The sequence below is a fragment of the Schistocerca cancellata genome, chromosome 4 (genome assembly GCF_023864275.1).
Source record: "Schistocerca cancellata isolate TAMUIC-IGC-003103 chromosome 4, iqSchCanc2.1, whole genome shotgun sequence".
NCBI classification, from domain to species: Eukaryota; Metazoa; Arthropoda; class Insecta; order Orthoptera; family Acrididae; genus Schistocerca; species Schistocerca cancellata.
This window is the reverse complement of record NC_064629.1, coordinates 677,005,128-677,028,147: the sequence shown is the minus strand read 5'-3', so window position 1 is coordinate 677,028,147 and position 23,020 is coordinate 677,005,128. Positions and strand designations below refer to the sequence as shown.

The following is a 23,020-nucleotide window of genomic DNA, read 5'->3' as shown; positions in this document are numbered from 1 at the left end:
ATGTACAGTCTTACGACAGTTTTATACGCATGCACTCGTTAAAAAGGAATCTCTCTCTCTCTACTCAGTGATCGTAAGACAAATAAATGATATGTATGTGGGATGTATATCCGTATCTATTGTTGAGGAAATTTTGTTACTTTCCAGCATAAATTTTCAACCCCTATAAGCTAGCTCTGAATGTAGTCAAATGGTTCAAATGGCTCTGAGCACTATGGGACTTAGCTGCTGAGGTCATCAGTCCCCTAGAACTTAGAACTACTTAAACCTCGCTAACCTAAGGACACCACACACATTTATGCCCGAGGCAGGATTCGAACCTGCGACCGTAGCAGTCGCGCGGTTCCAGACTGTGGCGCCTAGAACCGCTCGGAATGTAGTCAGTTGGAGATTTCCCTCTGGGAAAACATTTATTATCGGCAAGCACACCCAAGTCCGTTTGACTATCATTATTGATATTACTTAATAAATTTGGTGGAATTTTAGAAGCAATGTGCTAGTAACAAGAAGTCATGATTTTTATCTTGTCCAACCACCCTGATTTGACTTGTTTCCTGCAATTCATTATATCTGAATGTCAGGTTGACTCCTAACTATATGCATTTCTAACATTAGGCTCGAAATTCGTTAGTAGGAATTATACATTACAACAACGACGAAGGCAGTTGCATGTTTTTTCAGCACTTGTGAAAAGAGGAGTGTAACATCTGTCTCTGAAGTGTATGGTTAGCTGATAAGGTAGCTTGATTACAGCTCTACAGTAGCCATTCGAAGGACAAAATAAATTCAACAGCGCACAGTACCTTATATTTATCGTGCTACGATCTTTGGCTTATCACCCAGTGGGTAATTATTGCAGACTGAAGAGAGAGAAAAGTGTGGTAAAAAAACGTATTCTCTTGTGTAACGTGAAGTAATCTAACAAACAATATGGAATTTTCTCTCCAGTTTTAGCATGCGGTGATGGCAGTAAATACACAGTGTCAGATAGAGACAACACCCGGAGTGATGTATAGTTACCACAGAATATCAACTGTGCTTTCGCTCGACGCAAAATCTGTAGACACAACTGCGTTCATACTGCTTACTTGGGCACACAGTTTCCGTCTGGGAGGTATCTACATATTCTACCCCCCAAGATATTTTACACAACGACAAGACATACATTTTAAATGTACGTCGGCACTTTGGAGATTACATTGACGTTTGTAAGAGAGAACGAAAGGTTTTCACGCCGCGCCACTTCTTTGCAGGGCCACAGAAAAATAAAGTGACGGATCTCACCAGCATACAGTAACACATAAGCGGTGTCTCTATGAAAGCTGGGCTACATGTCAAGGAGATGGTATACAATGCCGTTTGAAGGTTTAACGTAAACCTCTCAGAAATAAAACTCCAGCGATCAATCCTTCGTTGGTGTGTCGAAGAGTATTCTTGAATTAGGAACAAGACTGCAAAATCTCTCACTACTTCAGCCTTCAATGATATGTTTTTGTACGTTGTATACCAGAGATTTGAACAAACGAGCAATCTATTTTTGGAAACTATGCCACGATCACACATATTTTCAACGCATTCAGAAAACTGCACAATGAGAAAACCCGTAAACATTAAATGAGTTTGGTTCATATGGCTCTGAGCACTATGGGACTTAACTTCTGAGCTCATCAGTCCCCTAGAACGTAGAACTACTTAAACCTAACTAACCTAAGGACATCACACACATCCAAGCCCGAGGCGGGATTCGAACCTGCGACCGTGGCAGCAGCGCGGTTCCGGACTGAAGCGCCTAGAACCACTCGGCCACAGCGGCCGGCTAAATGAATTTAATAAGACCAATGTTGTATTAGTAGTAGTAGTAGTAAACACTCTTACACTTTCTGACGCTCCATTAAATCACGTAATTGAAAAGGATGGACATAAATTTAAGCTGGTTTCTCTCTAATACTAATCAACAGTCTTAACCACTGAACCACATCTAACAGTTTCAAAGACACTCTTTCTGCCAGGCACTTCATTGTGAACTGCAGAATAATCAAGTAGATGTATATCCCTTGCTTGATGAGTCAGGATATTGTAGCACCCGCCTGCTACGCTGCAGTCAATCTATAATAAGCTGCAAGTACGGTCCGTTGTTTTTTTTAAGGAGACAGGAACTGGTTAATAGAGAATAGAGGAAAATGAGTTAGAGATCAACATCTAATAAGTCTACTGTGCATACCACAAACGAAATCAGAGACGTTAACTGCCTCAGTGAGAATCTAACCGCTGAAGGATACAAAGACGGATCTAAACTTAACACGGAAAGTCACTTCGTGCAGCCAATAGCATAAACACTCCTCCTTAGTCCGCCGCTCCTAGTCTCACATTTAGTGCAAAGCCAGAATGGGAGTGAAGGGATATATACCAGTCACTTTCCACTACTATGGCGCTATCAGAAGGCGTTTTGAATTATCATGTTACCTCGATACAAAATAATTACGTGTTGAGCAACCTCACACAAACAATTAGGCTCCACTGAAATGTGTGTTTTAATCATTACCGACCCATGTAAAGTGCATCAGAAAAACACACACACGTACATTCAGCGTGCTCATTATGTTGTTGAAATCTAGAATGAGGTACCAAGTGAAGGAATTTCTGAAGTTGATGCGGTGCACCTATTAACCATGTATACGTCTCAAGTTTTGTGCATACAATCACGCTAGTTGTCTTGAGATTGTACACGAGGACGGAGTTCATCAACAGCTCTTTTACAAAATTGTTACCTGCACTCTGTGAAGTTTATACGCTGTTTTTAAGACTCACAAAGCAGAAGAATCAGGAAAGCATTCACACAAAAGTGAAAAATGTTTGCACTGTGTAAATTATTTCGAAGTCAAGTATTAAAAATTAAAGGCTACTTTTTTCTGATGAAACTACGTCTCTCTATGCTCAGAAAATTTTGATTTTGTAGCTCTTTACCTACTCTGCTGATAGAGAAGTCACTCCCTTGGTGCACAGAATGTTGGCGTTACTAATGAGCAATAAACTTATATGATTGCTGCTAATAAAATTATAGGTCAATTTAGTTTAAACTGTACCAGGGTGCCGTATTAAAAATAGTGTCATACACGCACATGCGCTCGCCTTCATACAGCAAAAGAATCGAATTTCGAAATAAAGTAGAGTGGTACATGCTGTGTACAACAATGGCCTATACAGTAGAAAGAAGAAACCTATTCTGCATCGCCAGCATACGATTAAAGATGGTTTACAACGGGGACCTAATTGATTAAGGCTCCGACACCTCTCTTAATTGAGCGAACCGTGTGCTGATGCTTCACACAGTCTTATGATAGACCGTGTTGTCACTCATAGTGGATGGTGCTATATGTGTAATGGAGTGATAATGAAAAAGGGAAAAAAAACAATCAGGGTAGGTAGGTGGAACAACAAATGCAACAAATTCAGATGGTTGTTGGAACATCTAAACGAAGGTTACTAACGCACTGTCGTATCAGCCTTAATATCTTTTAAGAAATCTGCAAGGTTCACCGTTAAAAAAAACCAACCGCAGCTATTCTTTGTTGTTCGGGTCGTACGACTGGCTCTGAGCACTATGGGACTTAACATCTGAGGTCATCAGTCCCCTAGAACTTAGAACTACTTAAACCTAACTAACCTAAGGACATCATACACATCCATGCCCGAGGCAGGATTCGAACCTGCGACAGTAGGGGTCGCGCGGTTCCAGACTGAAGCGCCTAGAACCGCTCGGCCACAAAGGCCGGCGGGTCGTACGGCTGGCCAGACTACTATTGCGTTGAAGTCCATTTGCATTCTCATCAAATCTGGCCTCAACAGGACTAGCAGACGTCTACACAATCCTTGACCGTAAATCTTCCTTGTTAGGTAACAACAGGAGCAATAGAATACAAAGATACTGGAGCCAACACTCGCAAAACCACCTGCATGCTTAACAGTAGAAAGTACGCAGTCTGACGTAGGCCTGTGTAAATCTAACGTTGTAGTAAGAAGCTACGTGATGAATCAACGGGTCAAATTAGTCGTCGTTGTTTGTTGTTGAATCTTCTTGTCGTCACTGAGTCGTACAATCGCTTTCTTCGTCACAGGTTAGTTCAGATCACTTGGGACTTTGATTGCACTACAAAGTTGCTCGAGTCATGAAGTGATTTACGAGTCACATAAGTTTCTTTTGGGATAAATTCTGCAGTGTTCGGCGATGTCGACAACAGAGTCTCAGCTTTCTTCTTATTACTTTTAGCTGATAATGTCTTGCTACGAGGAGCTTCCGTCGGCAGTTTTGTGTACTGCAGCTGTCTATGCATGTAATACATAGACAGCCAATAGTTATTTCAGGTGACTCCATTCCAACTATAACTGTCATTTAAAGTTTGTTTTTCCTTTTTTGTATCACGTATGCCTCGCAAATTGTCTGAGAACCGCCTACAGCACTGCAAAATGCAGGGTGTATGAAAAGGAATCATCCGATCTGGCACGTCTATATTTCTGAATGTAATAAACATATAGAATGAATTTTGTTTCTTGATGAACGGGAAACTCAAAAAGTTTTTTTTTTTTTTCATACCTTTTCATAGGTGTTCAATATGGCCCCTTGAGATGCACGGCATATGTGTACGGGGTATTCAAATTGTTCCCACACTGCAGCGAGGAGTCTTGAGGTACAGCTTCCACAGCTGCTGTGATGCGATGTCTCAGTTCATTCGTTGTTGTTGGTAACGGAGGCGCATAAACACAGTTTTTTATAAACCCCCACAAGAAATAATCGCATATAGAGGTCCGGTGACCTTGGAGGCCAGTAATGTAAGGTTGAATCATTTGGTCCAGTGCGACTGATGAGTCGTTCAGTAATCCTTTGATTTAAAAATTCTCGCACTTCCACATGCCAGTGTGGCATGTAAGGCCTAACTATGTAAAACTCGAACGTTTGCTCTTTCCAACACTACGTCGTTCACGCACATACCTCAAATAACATAATTGTTTTGATTTTTTTCAATTCGGAGGATTCTTTTTTGATACACCCTGTACATTATCTGGGCCAACGGCCTTGCTGCGGTGATAACACCGGTTCCCGTCAGATCACCGAAGTTAAGCGCAGTCGGGCTGGGCTAGAACTTGGATGGGTGGCCATCCGGTCTGCCGAGCGCTGTTGGCAAACTGGGTGCACTCAGCCCTTGTGAGGCAAACTGAGGAGCTACTTGACTGAGAAGTAGCGGCTCCTGTCTCGTAAACCGACATCCGGCTGGGAGAGCGGTATGCTGACGACATGCCCCTCCATATCCGCATCCAGTGACGCCTGTGGGCTGAGGATGACGCGGCGGCCGGTCGATACCGTTGGGCCTTCATGGCTTGTTCGGGAGAAGTAGAAGTAGTAGTAGTAGTAGTAGTAGTAGTAGTAGTAGTACATTATCTGATCAAAAGTATCCGGATATCCAAATGCAATGCTAAATTAACCACTAGATGTCATGAGAAGTGGACCCGCTAGTATAAAAGGAGACTGGAAGTATTTTGTTGTTCATACAGAAACACTGACAGCTGTGCATAGGGAGTTAAAAGGAATGGGACGCAGTGGTCGATGGGCTCATCTTAAGCCACACATTTTCTGTAGTCAATGTTAAGCGACGCTTGAGATGATGTAAATAGTGACGCAACTGGCCTGTGCATGACTGGGAACAAGTGATGTGGAGTGATTAATCGTGCTATACACCCTGTAGCAATCCGATGGAAAGGTCTGGGTTTGGCTAATGCCTGGAGAACGTTACGTGCCGTCATGTATAGTGTCAACAGTGAAGTACGGAGGAGGCGGTGTTTCGGTATGGAGGAGGTGTTTCTCGTGGTTAAAGTGGTCCTCTTATTATTCTTAAGAAAATGCTAAATGTTGAAGGATATGAATAAATTTTACTTCATTGTGTAATGCGTGTATAGGAACAGTTCGGAAGCGATGATTGTCTGTATCAGGATGTCAATGCATTCTGTCATAAAGCAGCATCAGTCAGGCTATGGTCTGTGGACAACAATCCTGGAACAGACTGGCCTGAAACCTTTAGGATGAGTTAGAACGTCGACTCCGCTCCAGATCCTAGCTTCCCAGATCACTAACTTCTCCGGTTTCGGCTCATGAGGAAAAACAGGCTGCCATTCCTCCACTGACATTCAGGCAGCTCACTGGGAGGTTGCGCGGCAGAATTCAAGCCGTCGTAAGGACGAAGGGTGAACACACTCCTTATTAATATAGATTAACATGTTTCCGGGTACTTTTGATCAGGTGGTGTACATAAGCGCAAGTCGCTACAGAAACAGTACTCTGTAAGTGACATCTGGAGCCAACATATTCACAAGATTCATAAATGAGCTAATAGTTGGAAAAAGTTAAAGGTTTTCTTGAAGCAATGTGTGTTGGCACATTCGGTACTTATAGAATCATATTTCCCAAAGTAGTGGTAGTTGTTGTTGTTGTATTGACGTACGTTCTTCCCTTATTCGTCATCGAAGTGAAAAAGTGGAGTTTCAGTGAAGTGATCAAAACACAGCGGAACAGAGCAGTCTACACGCTTGACAAGGACAATATATGAATACGCTACATCAGTTTCGGCGTTCCCACACTGCAGCAGTCCAATATCAGAAGCCACATTAGTCACATTATCACATCATGGCACAGGAAATCGGCTTCGTAACCAGATCACTGTCAGGTATATGTTGCCACAGCTCTGCATTTCAATCTCGAAAGGTGATTATAGGTAACTGAGTGAACACAGAAGATGAAATATCGATCATGTAACGTGACCTTAACTTTGTCAGTCTGCAAGCGTACAAAAACAAGGCGCCTGGCATGGAGTTTGTAAATTCAAAAAAATTCCCTTCAGACAGGCAGTATTTGGTTGTCTTTGGTGGTAGTACATGTATCTGTAAGTTAAGCCGGCACGGTAGCTCAGCGTGTTCGGTCAGAGAGCTGGTTGGCCTCTGTAATAAAAAACTGAGTGGAAGGAGCAACAAACGAACTTTAACGGATGTCATGTGACGTCCGCATCGACCAAACACAACGATCAGACGAACAAAATGGGGGGGAGGGCGGGAAAATGTGGCTAGCGTTGCTGCCTCTGGATCACGGGGTCCCGGGTTCGATTCCCGGCCGGGTTGGGGAGTTTTCTCTGCCCGGGGACTGGGTGTTTGTGTTGCCCTCATCATTTCATCATCATCATTCGTGACAGTGGCTAGATTGGACTGTGAAAAAACTCACAAACCAAACATCATCCTCATTCTCCAATATGACTGTAGTAGTTGTGTCCTGGCCAGGAATCTTGAAGAAATAGACCTCTGTCAGCAACGTTTTCACCAAGGACTGAATATATAATGCTTTTCATGGGCTCTTTAGCCATTTTTCCCCTTTTACTCGCTTCAACATGGATGTTCGATCGACACATTGTTGCTAGACTGGTATCCAAAATTGAAGCAGCAAACCGCTATTTCCCCGTCCTGTGTTTAAACAAACTCTCAACAGATGCCCGTCCGATTGTGTTCTGCACGGAAGATGGCATTCCGGTCAACGGACAACAACGCCAACGATGGCACCAGGACGACTCCCAAACGGGGCAGTGTTTATCGGGTAGTCCCACATCCACAATCGCCGTGTACACAATCACTGGCGGTGCAGTATGGCACAGCTACCAGACACTCTCCGGTGGAGGGCCATAGGATAGTCGCAAACTGATGCCCGATGGCTTAATGTGAATTGTTCTGTTGTTTCTCGGATGTGGCGACGGTTTAGAGAGACCGAAACTGTATCCCAAAGACCAGGGCATGGCTGAACACGTTTGACATCAGAAAAAGAGGACCGGTTTTGGCTGTAAGGGTACGACGATACCGCCTTAGTACTGTATAACTGGCGTCTGACCTTGTAGCATCCACTGGACGTGTTGTATCGAAGCAAACGGTGTACAGAATGCTTCAGAAGAGTGGATTTTATTGTAGAAGACCTGCTGGATGTGTACCTCAGACGCGTCTTCACAGAAAGAAACGTCTCGAGTGGAGTCTTGAACATGCCACCTGGACAGTCGAACAATGGGCCAATGTTCTTTTCCAGATGAGTCCCGATATGGTCTGAAGAGTGATTCTCGACGGACTCGCATTTGTTGTGAACGTGAAACACGATTTTGGGACCCAAACATTGTGAGAAGAGACCGATAACCAAGAGGATCCCTAATGGTGTGGGCAGGGACTATGTTGACCAGTCGAACACCTCTCCATGAAATTCTACGGGTGAATCAGCAAGGTTTAACTGCTGTCAGGTATCGTGACGAGATCTTGGGACCCACTGTGCGGTTGTTGCGAGAAGCTGTGGGTTCAGATTTCGTACTGATGGATGGTAATAGTCGACCTCATAGATCACAGGTTTCTTTGGAAACGGAAAATATTGCACGCACGGCGTGGACTACTCGCTCTCCCGATTTGATTCCCATAGGGAATGCACTAGGGAGACGTGCTGCATCGCGCCAGCATTCGCTGAACGTTCTCCAAAATTTGCGAGCAGCTCTGCAGGAAGAACGGGCGTTATTGCCTCAACGTCCACCTGCTTAGCTGGGTGGTAACGTGATCGCTCTCCAATGCAAGCGGGCCCGGGTTCGATTCCCGGCCGGGTTGGAGATTTTTCTCCGCTCAGTGACTGGGTGTTGTGTTGTCCTCATCGTCATTTCATCCTCATCACCGGCGCGCAAGTCGCCCAATGTGGCGTCGAATGAAATAAGACTTGCACTTGGCTGCCGAACTTCCCCGGATAGGGGCCTCCCGGCCAACGATGCCATTCACTCATTTCATTGCCTCAACATGAGACTGATGACATCGTTTACAGCATGTTCCGTCATTGTCAGGCCTGTATTGCTGCCAGAGGTGGTCACACCCACATTAACCAGTTGTCACAATGTGTATGCAAATCCGACAAGTTGGAAGAAAACAAAGAACATGATTGTCTGCTTGTTGCATTTCTTGTTACATTTCTTGTATTTTACTATCACTTGTTTATACTGCTTTGCGGCAAAATAAACGTAAACTTTCAAAATTTCCGTTTGTTGCTTTAATTTTGGACACCAATGTAGTTGACATGCAACTCGCGCAATAAACGTCCCATGTTATTCCTGCAAACAAATGATAACTTCGTTCGTCAGCTTAGCATTCATGGACTTCTATTGTGTAACTGTGTGTGTGAACCTAGAACACTATTGACCTCTCCCCCACGTCACAGTGTCGAAGAAAACTATAATTCATTACATAAAAAATGCGTGTCAAATGTTTTAGTTCTTGCTTTTAGACAAATTATTTCGCAGAGCGTTTGACTATTTTTTCCATAATTTTTTCTAAATTTTCAAGATTTGTTCAGAAACATGACGTATAATATATTTAAATGTTGACCGGTATTCTGTTATTATTAAGAGTATAAAGATTAGGAGAAAGCTAAGGAGTTTCAGTTTATGCTGTGATTTGATATTTTTTGACGTTTCATTTACATCGCTAGCAGCAGACGTGAGTGAAATATTTCAGTTTCCCCTTAAAGGTGTCTGAAACTCTAGAATCTATTTAATTTATGAAAAACTGAATGAGCTGTTACGTTTTAAACTTTATGTTTAGAAAAAATCAAATTTTGTAGTTAATTATCTCAATTCTTACCACAGTTTTTTGTAGATTTGGAAAATTCTAGAGTTTCATACACCTGTAAGTATGGTTTGTATGCTGTGCAAAATTAATCAAAGAATCTCTCTTACTTGTGAAGAAAAATGTACCTATAGCAACAAATGCATCCAACAGTAAGTGAAAAAATGATGAAATTTCGTATCTAAAGAAATTTATTTTGTTATGTTTTTGCACTTCCACTGCTATGAGTGTGAATCCTGAATCCTTCCTGGTCATGTTGACAAAGTTTTATGAATTTATTTGTAAAAGTATAGACAGTAGAAAATAAAATGTCCTGTGGTGCCTCTCCTGCTCCAAGTCGGCCCGTTTGACGTCCAACCCCCCTTAAGTCACTAAGTAAGTTTTCTTAATTAACCTGATTACTTTCAACCAATTGAATATTTCTGTGCAAAACTAGACTGCACGCTGGTCAGCTGGATATCCCATTTGTTAATTTTTCACTCTCCGTTTGCTTATGTAAATCGGACAAAAATCAGCTGCGTAATATCTAGGGAGTCTCGTTCTTGCTCTGCCCAAACCTTTGGCCGAACAGCGGCTCTGTCACTATTGCACATGCGGGCTTGAAATATGTCTTAGTCTTTAATGACCATTTACATGAACGCGTGGTGTCTGCTCTTTAAGACATATCCGAAAGAACGGACACCACGCGGAATCCGCAGTTGTGATACATTATATGTAGTTGTGATACAGTATATGTAAATTGAAGGTGGAGGGGGGGAGGAAGGAAAGGAAAGGAAAGGAAAGGAAAGGGACTATTGATGCCAAGTGCATCGGGACTTGACGTGGGATCAGCGGCAACGAGTAAATGTGTGTGCCGAACTGGGATTCGAACCCTGGATCTCCTGCTTATTAGGCAGTTGCGTTAGCCACTGCGCCACCCGGACAGTGTTTATCGCGACTGCGCGGCGTATCTCGGCACAACTCTCGGCCGAGCCACACTCCCGCCGAGCGCCACGTATTCATATAACTGATTCCCTTCGATGGGCAACGAATCCACCTTCTTCAGTGCGGATGCAGGATTACGTCTGACCTGCGGGAATCTCCAAGTGGTGAGCATGGAGGACCTAGACAGGGACTGCGAATAGGTGGCTCTCGGTGGGAATGTGGGTCGGCCGAGAGGCATGCCGAGGTAGTCCGCGCAGTTACGATGAACACTGTGTCCGAGTGGCGCAGTGATTACCGCATATGCTTAGTAAATCGGTCGGAGGGTTAGCTGCCCTCTGTAATAAAAAAACTGAGTTAATGGATCAACGACGAAATGAAACGGGTGTCTTGCGACGTCCGCCCCGAACAGATACGACGAAAGAAAAAAAAATGGTTCAAATGGCTCTGAGCACTATGGGACTTAACATCTTAGGTCATCAGTCCCCTAGAACTTAGAACTACTTAAACCTAACTAACCTAAGGACATCACACAACACCCAGCCATCACGAGGCAGAGAAAATCCCTGACCCCGCCGGGAATCGAACCAGGGAACCCGGGCGTGGGAAGCGAGAACGCTACCGCACGACCACGAGATGCGGGCACGACGAAAGAAAACGAACAAAATGAGATTAAAAAAAAAAAAGTAAGCAGGAGATCCGTGTTCCAATCCCGGTCCGGCACACATTTTCACTCATCGCCGCTGATTCCGCGTCATGTCCCGATGCGGCTGACATCAATAGTCCCTTTCTCCCCCCTCCATTTTCTGTTCATATTTAATGACCATGTTCACTTCTGCCGCGAATGTATATTGATACGGTTTTTAATTTTTTTACGAGCTATGACTAAAGGGAAATTTTATGTTCTCCCTTGAACGCTTGGAGAAAGGCTGAGTAACTTTAAAGGTGTCCAGAGGAGGTGCTCTGCGAGCTTCCAGAGGCCACTGTTGAATGAACCAGCTGCAGACTACTGAACTATTGTTTTTAGCTCTGTCGAACTGTGCTCTCCCAAATTCTTTGAAAGAGTTTAGTTCCTCTGTTTGTCTCCCCTGACATGACCCAGATCTTACTTTTTTTAGCGCCACCCAATCTGAAGTTACGTTGCAGTTGCATTTCGAACAGATGAAGCTATAACGATTCTAATATTGTCACATGTTCGGTCTCATTTCATCAGTACTCCACATCACACTTGTTCGTTACCTTTTTTTTATGAAGATGTGTATTCACGTTTCCTTATAGTAAAACAGTTGGTGGTTATACAATTTCAAAATCGTTGAAACTCTCGTACCCAAGTGTTGTTCCTTTCCCCTTGGTAAGTTTCCTTGCTAATTAGTGACGCAGTATGTCGCTTATTTGTACCGCGTGCTACTCATCGCAGAATTGCGTCATTTCCGGCCGCGGAAGTGAGTGAGAGAGCGCACGACGCCGTGACATCACGGTGAATGAAGTCGAGGAACGTGGTCTGTAGCACGCCAGTTAGTAATCTCTTCCACTGCCAAATTTAGGACAAAGGGTCAACACAGCTTATCAGTATCATATTCCACGGGTTGCAGCTAGACGTTTCACATTGCCACTCTATGTTCACCTTGGATATATATTTTCATGATATCACCCACGCACACAAATATCCTGTCCTTTATCGCGCCTTTCGACGATTTTCACTGAGCCTCTGCCTCCCTCCCCCTTCCTCACCACCACCGCTAGCTCAGCTCCCAAGAAATTTGGAAGTCGACTGTCGTTGTTGCTGCTGCTGCTGCTGCTGCTGCATCTTTAGGGCGCTCAACATCGCAGTCATCAGCACCCGCACGCTGACGATATGAGACAAATGGGACTAGAGCACACAAAATGAGGACAGCCTATTGCAAGTCGAGACCATCGGAGCCCGCAGAAATTTTCGCAAGGGGGACAAAATTCTAAAATTGACAATTTTCATATAGCAGTCAGTGTGTTTGGAAACGTGTCGTGCCCCAGTGACTAAATTTGACAAGAAGTACACAAAACTTTTATTACTTCAAACGACTGTTAGTTATCAGCTTAGCATTTTGAGGTAGATTGCTCGGATTCCTAAATGGTGAGCATATTTCAAAGGTATATGCAATTACACATTTTTGCATAACTAAAATCAATATGGATGCCACCTTTTTGATCCAACGATCGCAAATTACAACCTCATACGATTACATCCAGGGTATCCAAATAGTTATGAAATAACACTACAAAATACCCACAAAAACTTTATTAAAATTCCCATAATAATATGCGGAAACTTAAAATAAAAGAATCTGCTACAGAAAAAAAGACAGAACAATACAAAAAATAGCAAATTAATACTCCTAGAATTGGAGAAATAGGGAATAAACTTTATGAAAGGCTTATTCAAATTTGATAGCATTTACAACACTTTGTTAGCACACAAAACTTCGCATCTGATCATGTTAATGCATTTATTCATGGTTTCTATTTTTATGTTAACTGGTGTAGTTAAAATTGAACAAAATGTGTTTAGAAAGCAGTATATCTGCGGTGGCCAGTAGCCTAGGGCCAGTATACCGCAAGACGGACGTTGGAGATCGACCAAAATCATGCTCCAATCGGATGGTTGAAGTGACCTCCAGCAGTTAAACCAATGCAATATTCAAGTTTTTGTTCGTCCATCCTTTTGGCAGGAGGTCTTTGGGAAGACGGGCGTTTACTATTCTGACAAAATAAAACACCTACAGCCGGCCTTATGATTTTATTTTATTGCAACCAGTTTCAGCCCTTCAATCCGCCATCTTCAGTCTGTAGTTAATGCGGAACACGTTGATATGATCCCTATATATATCGCATCAGTTGCCAGCATAACCTAGGACGGTTAGAGTGATGACACATTATCTGCGTATCCAGTTATGCTGCCAACTGATGCGATATATATAGGAATCATATCAACCCATTCCGCATCAATTACAGCCTAAAGATGGCACACTGAAGCGCTGAAACTGGTTGCAACAAAATAAAATAAAATCATAAGGACGGCTGTAGGTGTTTTATTTTGTCACAAATGCAATATTCGTCTGAAGTTTGACACATTATTCTCTAGCCATGCCAAGTTGAATGCAGGGTTCGTCGGTGTGCATGTGGCATTGGGCTGCACCCAACGAAATTTTAGGTCTCAATTCATGGAAAGAAGAGGGTTATTCTGTAATCTGCAGCTGCGGACGCCTATGGTCGAGACATGAATGAAGCTGTACCTTATCTCGCATTCTTTTCGCCTCTTGGCTATTATATGCTTACGTTCATTAGAGCTAACAGACCTAATAAATGCATATGTTCATTGAAATAAACCTCCAAAATCAAAAATGCCTCACAGAAAGAATCTACAAACTGCCCACAATCAATATCAGCCTCCACTCTAACTTTCTTGGCTTGTGTAATCGTGTGAACACGTTATCCTAATGTAAACCACAAACATACATTGCTTCCCATTAAAGCTGAAGTTCAACGAAGGCGGCAAGCAACAAACGTCAAACTGGCATGAAGTGTACAGTAAGCTTGGATATGCAAATGATTAGCACTCCATTTCAGCTGAAGTAGATAAGTGTAACGCTGTCTACATTCTACATATAAGAAAAGCTTACGCAACTGGTTTCTCATTCAGACATGGCAACTGAATGTTGGTGGTCTGAGAGAAGATCGTGCTATGCATCGTATAAGAAGCCACAGTTCGACAGTGGTGTAATCGTGGACTATCGAGACTGCTGTTTGGTAGAAATCTCGCAACTGTCATGAAACATGGAAACGATAGTTTCTAAAGAGGCATACATGACATCAATGGCCCCCACGCGACTAGCACCCGAGACGACAGACATATTGTCCACTCGGCCGTGCAGGATCGTACACCCACGTCACGAACATTTAGTCATGAAATGGGATTGTTTGCAGCAAGGAAGCACCCGCGCGAAAAGTGTGGCACTGCCTGCAGCACCGCGGACTGTCAGCATGGGAATCATTGTTGCGGCCATCTTTGCGGTAGCAGAAGACGCGCCGACAACTGCGACAACAATGAACGTAGGAGTGACACCACAGAGCCTTTTCAGACGAGTCCTGGATCAGCGTACTGCATCACGCACGTGCATAGAGGTTCTGAAGAGAAAGAACGTTGCCAGATTGCATTCGTCATCGTCATACGGTCGAGCACCTGAGGATGGGTTGCCATTCTGTACACATCACGATCACATCTCGTTCGATATCTGGTAATATGGGCAGAGGCGCTAGATTTGTGACATGTTACGGCCGGTGCCTGTGCCCTTTCTTCGAGATCACCTTAATGTCATTTTTCAACAACAAAACAACGCATGTTGCCCATTCTGTCAAGACCTGCCTCGACACGAGTTGCAGACAAATTATCACGGCACCATCGCCAACCCTGTTGTTTATTGCGGCCTAAAGCAAAACAAAACCAAACCACTAGCCAGCCACTACGAGTGATGAACTCTGGCACAGAGTTGAAGCAACATGATGTGATGTATCCCGTATCTGCCATGCAAGATCAGTGTGGTATGATGCGTAGCCGGCGTACAGTCATTGCTGCTGCTAGAGGCGGCAGTTCTGTATGGCCGGCCGGAGTGGCCGTGAGGTTCTAGGCGCTACAGTCTGGAACCGAGCGACCGCTACTGTCGCAGGTTCGAATCCTGCCTCGGGCATGGGTGTGTGTGATGTCCTTAGGTTAGTTAGGTTTAATTAGTACTAAGTTCTAGGCGACTGATGACCTCAGAAGTCGCATAGTGCTCAGAGCCATTTGAACCAGCCAGTTCTGTATGCTAAAGTTTCGGACCCTGTGTACCCTCAAACTACCTACGAATTTAATCACATTTGTCCTATTAGACTGTATATGCACAATAAGTAAAACTGCGTTATTTGATACCATTGGTGATACTGTTTTAAGTGGCCAGCAGTATGGAAGTGCAGAGGCAACACGTTATCTGTCGTAAACGTGTCACGCCTTTTTAAGTCTAATATTATGAACATGTAACTCCTAGCATCTTCTCATAATACACCCTTAGGTGATATTCTTAAAGACATATACCCAACCAGTCAACTAGACAAAAGTAAAATACGAGGGTGTGATGAAAAGTAATTCTTCCGAAACTTTAATGTGAAAACTCTTACAGCTTCTTAATAAAACAAACATAAATATTCTATATGTTTATTCTTCAGGTATATGTGTTTCAGCCCTCTGCCGCTAGAGGACTCCGAATTGGAGAGAGTAACATGGCGACGAGTAACGTAACTATGTCGGTACGTGAGAAACAGCGTGCTGCAATCGAGTTTCGAATTCCAGGTTTTCGTCCACATATGGAACACCCTCTCCTTCAGCATGAAAATGCCGGATCACTCACGAGCGCTACGACATCTGCAGCAATCCAGCGTCTTAGGCTCACTGTCATCGACCATTTTCCACACAGTCCCGACTTGGTCCCATCCGGTTTTCATGTTTCCAAAACTTAAAGAACACCTTCGAGGACTTCACTTTGATAGTGATGAAGCGCTGCAAGCAGAGGTGAGGTTGTGGCTCCGTCAACAAAGTCAAACAATCTACAGTGTGTTCGTCGCCAGGGTCACTATGTTGAGAAATAAACATATAGACATGAAGAATAAAGATGCAGACTGTTAATAACATTTGTTTCATTTAAGAAGCTTTAAGAGTTTTCACATAAAAAATTGGAGGCATTATATTTCAGCACGCCCTCGTATATACTTCCTACAACATGTCCGGTATGCACAATAGTAGAATTTCGTTATTTGATATCCTTGCTGATGTTGCATTATTTTAGTGACCAGCAGTGGAACTTTGCAGAAGTACGCGACATGTGACATAAACGTGCCACGTCTGTTTATGTGTAATAATATGAGCGTGTAACTGCTAGCATTTGCTCATAATATACCCTTATGTTATGCTCTCGAAGACAATCGCACCATCTGGCCAGGCAAGAGAAATATATGACTTTAAAATATAAGTGACACTGTAACGACTGGCTGCTTAAAAACACTATTGCACCAAACAAAAGCGCTTATTTCGGGATGGGGAGGTGCGCCGGTCCCGGATTGAATCCGTCCGGCGGAGTAACGATGAGGTCTACGTGCCAGCGAACCCGGATATGATTTTAGGTGGTTTCCACATACCACTAGGCAACCACCGGGCTGGTACCCAAGTCTCGCCTCAGTTACCCGATTCCCAAACATTCAGAAAACTTCCGGTCACTTTGACGTGAATAACACTGCAAGCAGACTGTTGGGGTACACATATTCTGTCCGGGGCCGGGGATAACGATGGCGACACGAAGGGGATCCCAGCCAGCCCTTAAATTAACCATGCCACATCTGTTAATAGTAACCACGACCCTGCGTCAATCTGCCACGAAGACACAAGCAAAAGAAGAAGATTGTAACAACAATTAGACAACGTAACATAAGAGCTTACGATCATGCACAAAGCTTTGTACAGACACCTTCTTTTACGTTAAAATTCATGTGATTAGACATCCGGCTTCCTGGATGGCAGTCTACTGATGAACAATAGTAAGGTGGCTTACAGAAGTTTTCAGTTAAACCCAGCCGTCGAACGCCTGTAAAGAATATAGAAACCTGCGGTACAGGGCATCGCATAACGGCCTCAGCTTCAAGGTCAGGCACGCCCATGCACTTTTGCACAGCGACGTGTGTCCCGTTACTACGCGGAACAAACTGGAGTATAGGTGTCGGATACACATACGCTGTACCTGTATCTGGAATTTCAGTACAAGGTTTTCGTATATGTCGGTCCATACGATGCAACAAATGATCCCTCTCAGCAGACACAAGAATGCATTCTCAGATCAGATTCGTTCCACCTTACTCACGTTACAGTAACATACATGTGAAAATGGGTAATTAAACCTCACGGACGGAAATTAAGGGCTCTGCATAAGCATGATTAAGAATTTTCTTGAAACGCCAATACTGATTTTGACGGATACATTCAGCTTTTCTGCTGCGTTCGACGCATATTTCTCCAAATGCGAACAAAGCTTAATCCGTTCTATCCTTAGGAATGATAATCTAAAATCACTTACGGCAGGCCAATCTGAACTTAACGTACTCCGACGAAAGTCAGAATTTAGCGTACTGTAAGGAAAACATTGGGTCCTGGGACCCAGACTGTGACATGTAGACGCAATCGGACCTCGGCTGACACTGTTAAGAGTATAACTCTGTCGAGATTTAACACTGTTTAAAGTGTTTATGCGTCCCACTATTTTCGGGCCCTGGCAGAATTGTGCACCACGGGTAGGGTTGCCTAAGGCTCTACTCATACGTGCCAATTCCTGGTACGGTCATGTTCCACCGTAGGTGAAAGAGACTACAGAAACGAAGATCTGACGAGGTAATCAGAGGCGGATCATGGGCTCAGGTAAGACAAGAACGGGGAAAGGAACCATCGAGGCTTTCATCCCGCTCCTCCCAAATCCGAGTCCTGTTTGCTAAGCATTGGGCCACTTCGCTTGGGTGCGTTTAAATAGAGCGTGAAAATATTATTTTGGCGCCCATCTACATAGAGAGGAATGATCAGTATGACAAAATACGAGATATCAGAGCTAGCATTTACAAAGTAATGGCTACATTTATCGTAATATAAAGAAGCGTATTGTGGACATTAACTGAGAAAGACAAAGGAAGAATACAGTCGGCTGCAATGAAATTTTTTGAGGTAAGTTAAACGCAAAACAATATTATAAGAGAAGAACTTTATATGCAGGGTGCGCCAGGAGGTATGTTCAATATTCGGGAATATGACAGGAACGATCAATCAAGGCAAAAGACTGTAGGACACGAACTGATTTCGATTATGTCCCATAAATGTTCGATTGAATTCATGACGGGTGATCTGAGCGGCCAAATCATTCGCTCGAATTCTCCAGAATGTTCTTAAAAATTGCAGCCCGGTTACATGGCGCACTGTCATCCATAAAATTTTCATCGTTGTTTGGGAGCATGAAGTCCATGAATAACTGCAAATGGTCTCCAGGAAGCCGAACATAACTATTTACAGTCAATAATCGGTTCACCACCATTCCACGTAAACACTGCCCACACCATTATGCACGCACCATCAGATTGCACACTGCCTTGTTGACATCTTGGGTCCATAGTTACGTGGGGTCTGCGCCACACATTAACCCTACCATCAGCTCTTACCAACTGAAATCGGGGCTTATCTGATGATCAGACCACGGTTTTCTAGTCGTCTATGGTCCAACCGATATGATCACGAGCCCAGGAGAGGCGCTGCAGGCGATGTCGTGCTGTTAACAAACACGCTAGCGTCTATCTTCTACTGCCGTACCCCAGTAGGACCAGATTTCGTGGCATTCTCCTAACGGATACGTCCGTTGTAAATCCAACATTGAGTTCTGCGATTATTTGACGCAGTGTTTCCTGTCTGTTAGCACTGAAATGGCCCTGAGCACTATGGGACTCAACTTCTGAGGTCATTAGTCCCCTAGAACTTAGAACTAGTTAAACCTAACTAACCTAAGGACATCACACACATCCATGCCCGAGGCAGGATTCGAACCTGCGACCGTAGCGGTCTCGCGGTTCCAGACTGCAGCGCCCTGAACCGCACGGCCACTTCGGCCCGTTAGCACTTAAAACTCCACGCAAACCCCACTGCTCGCGGTCGTTTAGTGAAGGCTGTTGGCCACTGCGTTGTCCGTGGTGAGAGGTAATGTCTGACACTGTGGATCTCGGAATATTGAGTCCCCTAACGATTTCCTAAATGGAATATCCCATGCGTCTAGTTCCAACTGCCATTCTGCATTCAAAGTCAGTTAATTCCCGCCTTCAGCCACAACACGTCGGAAACCTTTCCACACGAATCACGTGAGTACAAATGACATCTCTGCCAATTTACTGTCCTTTCATACCTTGTGCATGGGATACTACCTCCATCTGTATATGTGGAATCGCTATCCCATGACTTGTCATTTTAGTGTATATAGGAGCTAGACGGATACGTCCGGAGCATTACTGCTTGGAAGATGCCAGTAAGTTCAAATGGTTCAAATGGCTCTGAGCACTATGGGACTTAACAGCTGTGGTCATCAGTCCCCTAGAACTTAGAACTACTTAAACCTAAGTAACCTAAGGACATCACACACATCCATGCCCGAGGCAGGATTCGAACCTGCGACCGTAGCAGTCGCACGGTTCCGGACTGCGCGCCTAGAACCGCGAGACCACCGCGGCCGGCTGCCAGTAAGTGTCCACGGCGAGTGTCACGCGGTGTTAAGTGGGTTAATTAACGACGTTGCGGGATTAATTTTTTTGTGACTCGTCCAGAACTGTGCAGCACAGGCAGAGGACAGGCAGCTCCGTTCTCAGGTCGCCACGATGTGCGTGAAGGAACATTGTTACCACAAATCTTCAAAATGTGGACAGGCGGAAAAAAAGTTAACCACCATCGATAGCAAGGACAATCGAGACGAGGCAAGGAGTGGAGTACGCGAATGGACCGATGAAAAGCCCGAGTATTAAAATGTACTACGGTAGAGAAAAGGTAGAAAACGTAATTCATCGTAACTGAAGAGGTTTTAAATCGCCCTCCTTGCGAGGACGAGTCACGAGTCTTTATGCTCTACCGCCTCCCTGGGTAGAACGGCTTCACTACTTCATACCGAGTGGTTATAATTGAAGTATAGCTGCTCACGGAGGTCCAGTGTGGGTTGTAATTATCGTATGGCAACAAAACTTCGTAAATATGCTAGCGTGTTAATGCCGAACCAATTTACAATGGAAAAAATTAGTTCCAATTTCGGCGCAACCATCTGCAAATCTGGCGCTGTATAGCATCTTGTCGACGTCTCTGGTGCTCATATGAAACATATTGTGCAAGCGCCGGTTAATTATAGAATCAATATCATGCTTTTCTCACTTGTTTGACCTTTTTATGCCTACGTCCAGTTCCTAATCCATTACGTATGGAAACATTTCTATAAATCTTTCTTATATTCACAATTCCAGATTTGCACCAGGTGACCAAAATTTGAATTTTTTTCAGCGTAAATCGGTTCCGCATTAACGCATTAGAACATCTACCAAGTTTCGCTGCCATACGATAATTACAGCCTATACTGGACCTCTGTGAGTAGTTGCACTTTTAGTTATAACCACCCAGAACATACAAAGAAGGTACTGTTACGTAACTATAATTTCAACAAGTGGTTGTTTCTAGAAAGTGTCGCAGTCGCCAAAGCCCCCACATGAAACGAGAAACAAAACATAAAACTCTTTACATGTACATCTGCACGATTACTCTGCAATTCATAATTAAGTGCGTGGCAGAGGTTTCATGGAACCACCTTTCTCTACCGTTCCACTCTCGAACAGCGCGCGGGGAAACGGAACACTTAAATTTTTCCGCGCGAGCTCTGATTTATTTTATTATGATCATTGCTCCCTATGTAGTTGGGCGCCAACAAAATATTTTCAAATTCTGAGGAGAAATTTGGTGATAGAAAGATCATGAGAAGGCCCTTATTTTAATAATTGCCATCCCATTTTGCGAATCATATTCGTAGTTGAATTTACAGTCTTTAGATTGGTTTGTTTTGTCATGTAACCGAAGTTTAGTGGATTCCTTGTAGTACCTTAAGTGGATGACTTCAAACTTTTCATTATTTCGAGTAAATTGCTGCTTTTGCGCTTTGGTTGATTGGTTGGTCGATTTGGGGAAGGGGACAAAACAGCGAAGTCATCGGTCCCATCGGATGAGGGAAGGATGGGGAAGAAAACTGGCCTTGCCCTTCCAAAGGAACCATCCCAGCATTTACCTGAAGCAATATAGGGAAATCACGGAAACCTAAGTCAGGATGGCCGGACGCAGGTTCGAACCGTCGTCCTCCCGAATGCGAGTCCAGTGGTCCAATGAGAAAACCACTGCGCCACCTCGCTCTGTAATCTTACCTTGTGTAAATCGTTTTGCTATTGGTTTTGGTCATATAATCACTTTGTAATACAGTAAATCATAGCATCGTCTGCAAATAATCTATGAGGGCAGCTCAGATTGCCTCCTAAATCCACTATGTAGTTCAGTAGCAGCAGTGGGGCCTATAGCACTTCCTGGGGAACGTCAGATATCAATTCTGTTTAACTCGAACTTTGTATTCGCCTTTATCTGCAGCATGAACGCTAGGTGCTCTTTCATTGACGGTCTAACCGACTCCTAAAATTTCTGCAACAAGTGCAGGTATCACAATGTAGTTTTCTTGATCTTTTGGAATGTAAGGGGGAGTGTATTGAGCTGTACTGTTACCGCTAAATTATTTTATTTACCACACTAAAAAGACAAATTCTGTAACTGGAACAAAGCATATTGAACTGCATTCGAGAGCTTGTAGTAGAGGATATAGCTGGAAGCTTTGTTAAACGTCTGGTCGAAGTCTGTCAACACAGAGCTTTTTTCTGTTCGACTTCCTTGTAAACATGGGCATATGAGGCTGAAAGAAGTGTGCTGTGTCGGTAGCTGCCATGGACATATGAAAATGAGTCTACCCACTTCGTACGTGCTATGTAATGTCGTTAAAAAGTACATAATTCCATTTACAAAAACATTTCGAGTGATAACCGTACAGCAAAATACTCGCCTCCTTACATACTGCCATTTTGCGAAAAACTCTTTACGATATCTGCAACCCTTGCGGGAATATTCGCGTTTCTACGTCGTATCTGAAATACAAAATGTGTGAAACGAGATGTGTTAGTTACTACTCGTCAAGGGATTTCCGAAACTTGAAGGGAAATTACATATCGTTTGCAGGCAGCAGGCGCTACAGGTAATTAAATAATATCCTTCTGCATGCTACCTCGTCTTCTTACTCGTGTGATACCAAAGTAGCGTAATTGGCATCCGTAACACAGATTAGCCATTTATTGGAGATATGGATACACACGTAAAATTGACAAAATATAGGGAAGACGTGTATATTTGCCTGTTACTAACAGGATACAATACTTGGTTAACAATATCTAAGAGTGCATACAAGTAGTTCGTCGAGGAAAATGGAAATGCTATGGAGCTTTCACTTCAGAAATCTGATAACATGACAATTCCACGCCAGTGAGCGGCTTAGAAAGACGCAGGTGAACCCCACTCACTGACGTTAATACTAACTACAGTTTTGCTACACAAATACAATTTTAGATAAAAGTACTGGTCTTAGATGATACAATGGTAGTGATTTCATATTAGAATCCGAAAATTTTTTCTAACAACTAGGCCAACTAAATAGATGTTAACAATCTGCTGTTTATTTCATTTTACATACTAAGTTATGAACGAACTACTAGTGACTTGACAATAAATTTTCACTCCACA

At 43.5% G+C, this 23,020-nt stretch overlaps 1 protein-coding gene, 1 non-coding gene and 1 pseudogene across 2 annotated transcripts in view; 1 reads left to right on the top strand and 2 right to left on the bottom strand.

The window, feature by feature from the left end:
• Positions 1-23,020, bottom strand: part of LOC126184916 (protein DENND6B) — a 214,860-nt gene that overhangs the window by 157,417 nt on the left and 34,423 nt on the right. The gene's annotated exons all lie outside the window — the stretch shown is intronic.
• LOC126185609 (5S ribosomal RNA) lies at positions 5,062-5,179 on the top strand (annotated as a pseudogene).
• Trnai-aau (transfer RNA isoleucine (anticodon AAU)) lies at positions 10,516-10,589 on the bottom strand. The gene has a single exon. It is a non-coding gene; the product is annotated as a tRNA-Ile (tRNA).